Here is a 5439-nt window from a genome sequence, read left to right as displayed (position 1 = left end):
TCTAGCTTTGCTTTGGCTTCAGCCATGATCCCTGGGATTTACTTTTATGGACACACACACACACACACACACACACATACACACACACACACACTAATCTTCTTTTGTTGTTGTTGGGTTTCCTAGGGTCAGGATGGCTGCTTGAATGAGCTCAGAGGAACAGGCTTCATTGTCCTTCACTCTAGAGTTAGCCCCTAGCCAATCGTCCATCACCCAGGGCTCACTTACAGACTCACACTCTAGCCCACTGACTAGAGGTTGAATTAGCTCCTTTATAAATTGCTATGTTACTCTACTACAATGAAGGCAAAGCTGTCTGCTCCACAACGGACAGTAAACTACGGTCTGCTGCAGGCCTTGTTAACCTCCTGTTATCTCTGGTCCAGGTGGGGTAGGACTCTATCAGGCACGAGGGCTCAGCCAAGACAATTATCATCAGTCTTTTCCTGGGAGTCTGACTCCTGTCCCAGCATTAGGAAAAGGTGGAGGAGGTTTGGTCCCACCTCCTCCATTATGACAGACCCAGATCAAACAGATCTTTACAATTCCTGGATTGTAGACTGTACTGAGTTATTTTACCATCAACTTGACACTAATTAAAGTCATTTAGGAAGAGGGGACCCCAACTGAGAAAACACACCTACCAGATTGGCATGTAGGCAAGGCTGTTGTGTACGTTCATGACTGATGAACCACTGCTCCTGGGTTCTATAAGAAAGCAGGCTGAGCATGCCAGGAGGAACAAGCCACAAGTGTCAGTACGCCATGGCCTCTGCATCAGCTTCTGCCTCCAAGTTTCAATCCTGTTTGAGTTCCTGCCCTTCCTCCCCTCAGTGATGGACTTTTATAAGCTGTGAGATTTCTTCTTGTAGTTGTCTTTGGTCATAATGTTTTATCACAGCAATAAACGCCCTAAAAAATAGAAGTTAGTCTGTAGTGATATTTCATTTGTATTTTAATAAATAAAGCTTGCCTGAAGATCAGAATGCAAAGCAGCCACACTAGTCAGCCATACAGACCAGACGGTGGTGGCACACACCTTTAATCCCAGCAGCCACACTAGTTAGCAGCCACAGAGACTGGGTGGTGGTGCTGCACGCCTTTTATCCCAGCACTACAGAGGACTATAAAGAGGGATGAGACAGGAACTCGCTCTCTTTCATAGAAAGAGAAAGAGAGAAAGATTTCGTAGAGGTAAGAGCTCTCTAGTGGCTTGGTTACTTTGCTTTTCTGATCTTCACATTGAGCTCCAATAACTGACTCTGAGTTTTTATTCTTTGTGCTACATTAGTGGGTTTTTTTTTCAAAAAGCAAGAATGACTAGAATAGTTAACGTCTGTCTTCTAATACATCATTTGCCAGATGTTGTACATCTTGGCTTGGGTTTTCTTATTTCCTTCCAGATATCCTAGGGACCTTTTCTGGTGCCCTTGACAATAGTTGCATCTCTGATAATAGTTTTTAAAAAACATTATTGGGTCGCCTGCCACTCAGCAGCAAGGCACAGAGTCACTGACAAGAGGGGAATAATAGTATCTGGGACAAGGGGGACACAGTCTGTTCTGTGGCTTCAGCAAGGGGGATGTGTGGGCACTGGCACTGTGTGTATGTATGATTTCAGGAAGGGTGTATGGACACTGGCACTCTGTGGCTTCAGCAAGGGGGATGTGTGGGCATTGGCACTGTTTGGTTTTCCACATCCAAGTGCATTACCACCCGAGAGATGGATTTCCAGTGCTCACAACCAAATGAGCTTTCTATACAGGTGTTCTGGAAGAGTTGCTGAGCTTCTCGAGGGATCCACAAATGCTAAAGGACTGTCCTCCAAGGGAGTTAAAATGTGTCGTGCCAATGGCTCCCTAGATGTTACAGTCAGGGATTTTCAACACAACAGGAAGAGCACCTGGGGCCAGCTTATGGTCTTCCTAGGAGGCATTCTGGGGCAGACTTCAAAGATATGGATCCAGATGACTCCAGTCAAGGAGAAGACCAACTGTAGAAAGTGACTGATACCATTAAAAATCAGTCCTGGTGACAGATGAATCATCACGTGTGCCCTTGTTAACAGAGGTTTCTGTCCCACCAGGTCCCGCAGTCATTCAGTCCCAAAAACCACACAGAGGTCTACACTAATCATAAACCAGTTGGCCTATTAGCTCAGGCTTCTTATTAATTAATTCTTACATCTTAAGCCATAAGTCTTGCCTGTGTTAGCCACGCGGCTTGGTACCTTTCATCAGCGAGGCATCCTCTACATCTGAGTGACAGCTGCAGACTAAATCTTTATCTTCCCAGACTTCTCCTGTTCTTGGTGCCCCACCTCTACTTCCTGCCTGGTTGCCCTGCCTATACTCCTTGCCTGGCTACTGACCAGTGTTTTATTAAAATACAATTGATAGGGTACAGACCACTGTCCCACAACATACCTTGAATTCAAAAGACTTTCCTCTAATGGGGCTGCCTCCTTGCCATGTCCTCTGACAGTTCTCTGTGGTGAACCAGGCGCTGTCCTGCCAGCCATACCAGAGGTCAGGAGATCCACGCCTGGGTGTGTTCCTCAGTACAGACATGGGCCTGCAGCCAGGTGATATTGTCTATCCTTTGGAAAAGGCACATTTTTACCTGAACCACATCAAGTCACTGAAAATTCGGTTTCAGCAAGAACTAAGACTTCCCTAAGTTCAAAATCCTTTGAGAAGTTGAGGCAATTGATCAGATCGGAGTTGAAGAGTTTCAAACCAAAGGGAACAATCCAGTACCCGATTAAAATGGAAATGGCTTTCAAAGATACTGTGGATATCAATAGTCTTCAGGGTTTGGGTCAAATGTCCGGAGTAAAACGAAGTTCTTTTTTCGCTAAAGAGAAAATGAACTGGGGTGTGGGGCGGGCAGGGGGGGGAAGCAATGGCCAATTTCTTACTATTCATTAACTCCTAAGGCAATGTCACTGGCAAATAAAAGAGCCAGAGACATTTTATACTGAAAGAAAACTGCCTCTTTCAGTGTTCACTGAAGGTGCATAAAAAGCTGGGGTGAATTTATAGAGGAAACTGGAAATTTATATACTCTTAGCAAGAACAACAGACATTTCTATATGTCTACATGAAGAGGGCTGGTGAGTTTCATAAATTTCATAAGCTATTCCTCCGAACTTGAACTATGAAACAACTTTCAAAGCTGTGCTTGTCTATTGATTGCTGAAATAAAGAGCTGTTTCACTTGGAAAGAAAAAGAAAAAAGTTTATTGGATATCCACAACAGCTGTGTCTCTATCGCCTCACAAAGTGAAACTCATCTATTTTGCCTCTGAAAAGTCTTAGAGGGCTCTTCCTCAAAACACCAGTTAGTGAGAAACCAAAAGTAGGAATCTGAGACAAGGAAGGGGCCCTGGCAAAACAATGTCAGGAAGAGGTTAGCGGGCTAGGAGCTGGTGGGGGCATGAGAGGGGCAGGGCAGGCAGGATTTGACTTGACTTCCGGCTATGGTTCTCTGATCTCAGCAACCGAATACAGAAGTGACACAATGTGTCTGAAACTACATTGTATTGACTGCATAATTTCTGCCAGGGTTTCTTTGAACACTGGCTCTCGGGATGCTCCATTACGGAACACAGACACCGTCTCTAGAATGCCCAGGACACAAGAACTACTTGTAGGCTCATCAAGAGCCTCACCTTCAAGTCATCTCAGCCAGGGCAGTGAGTGAAAACGTAGGGGAAGCCCAGAGTGAACCTACACAAAGAACTACAGTCAGCTAAGGCTTGTCGAGAATGAAAGAATAGTCTTCCAGGGGAGAGAACACAATTGGTTATCCAGTACTAAATGGCCGGCCCTGAAAACATAATGCAAGTAACAGTATGCAGACATACTGGATTATATTTATGTGTGTGTGTGTGTGTGTGTGTGTATGAATTAAATAATATAAAAGGGATTGTATAATGTAAAAGGGAGACCATGAATTTGGAAAAGAACAAGGAGGGGTGTGTATGGGAAGGTTGGAGGTAGGAAGGGAAAGGAAAAATGATGCAATTGTTTGGGTAGAAAGTTCCACCCCAGACCCCTCTCCGGGGAGTTGCCTCAGTCCAGACTCCACCTCCAAGAAAGCCTACCAAACAGTGACCCCCTCCCCAGAGAGGCTCAAGACCACTCCCACAGGCTATTTAAACTGCCCCCCAGAGAACAAACACATGGTTTTCTGGTCTTCCTTTCCCATCTCCTCTCTGAGGGGCTGGAAGGTCGCCTGAGAGCACTGGCATCCAATAAACCTGGGCTTTTTCTAATTCGGTCTGATTTGGTCTGATTTGGATTATTGTGTCAGTAGAGAGGTTTATTGGGATACAAGAACTTTTCATAATTATCTCAAAATTTAAAGAAATGGTTGAAAAACACACAGAGTATAAAATTCTCAAAGAATTAACAAAAGTTATTAAAATAAAAACAAATAGAAACAGAAGAAATTCCGTCAGGAGCTCGAGAGATGGCTCAGTGGTTAAGAACAGTGCAGAGGACTGGGGTTTAGTTCCCAGGACCCACATGATGGGTCACAACCTTCTGTAACTCCAGTTCCGGGGTATCCATTGAGCCCTTCTTGCCTCTGAGGACACCAGACACTAACATAGTGTACACATATATATATGTAGGCAAAACACTCATATACATAAATTTAAAAAAATAAAAATTTATTTCCACCACAACAATTACACTTCAGAATTGGTTCTTTAAAGCCCCACCCGCACCCCACCCTCTAGTTAGAACTCCCAGCTAAGCCAGAGTAGTAAAGCGGAACCCAGGCGCTTTTGGTGCACTCCTGCCCCCTGGTGGTCCATTGTCTCTACAGAAACTCAACATTCCCTTCTGCCTACCGGGTCTCATACTTCTTGGCAGTCTCTCAGAGGAAGGGGAAAGTTGAGATGTTTATGAAGTTCTGAAATCTGAACGGTCTAAACAAGCTCAGACTTGATCAGGATTGGGTAAGGATGGTGGGTAGGGATTATGGTCACAGCAAGCAAGGGTCTTGATACCAGTGTTCCAACTTGGGAGTAACTAGTGCTTTATGGTCAACAGTGCTCAATTTCAGTGAGTTGTTTTAGGTTGAAATAATTAATTTCCGGAGTAAAGAATTCTTCCTTCCTCCCTATGGGGAAGTTTCCTGCTCACGCATCTTAGTGATGAAATGGAAAAATAAAGAATTGTAAATATGAAGTGTAAACTGTGGGCGTGGACAGTCTCAAAGCTTCAAAGTCTCCCTGCCTATCTACCTTCTTTTTTTTTAAGCGAGGATGTTGTTATTGTTTAGTTAGTTGGGGTGGTTGGCTGGCTGGTTGGTTGGTTTGTTCATTTGTTTACTTTTTGGTGTTATAGACTGAGCCAGAGCATTGAATACAAAGCACATATTCTGCCAGTGAGCTGTACCCACAGACTGCTCCCTTTGGTTGAATTA

The 5439-nt window shown here is 44.3% G+C and overlaps 1 pseudogene; it reads left to right on the top strand.

The window, feature by feature from the left end:
- Positions 1 to 1665: 1665 nt before the first annotated feature.
- Positions 1666 to 2767, top strand: LOC113457983 (annotated as a pseudogene).
- The last annotated feature ends 2672 nt before the right edge of the window (positions 2768 to 5439 follow it).

This window comes from Microtus ochrogaster (assembly GCF_000317375.1).
Source record: "Microtus ochrogaster isolate Prairie Vole_2 chromosome 14 unlocalized genomic scaffold, MicOch1.0 chr14_random_1, whole genome shotgun sequence".
NCBI classification, from domain to species: domain Eukaryota; kingdom Metazoa; phylum Chordata; class Mammalia; order Rodentia; family Cricetidae; genus Microtus; species Microtus ochrogaster.
Note: the sequence above shows the minus strand (reverse complement) of the source record. Positions and strands in the feature narration are given on the sequence as shown.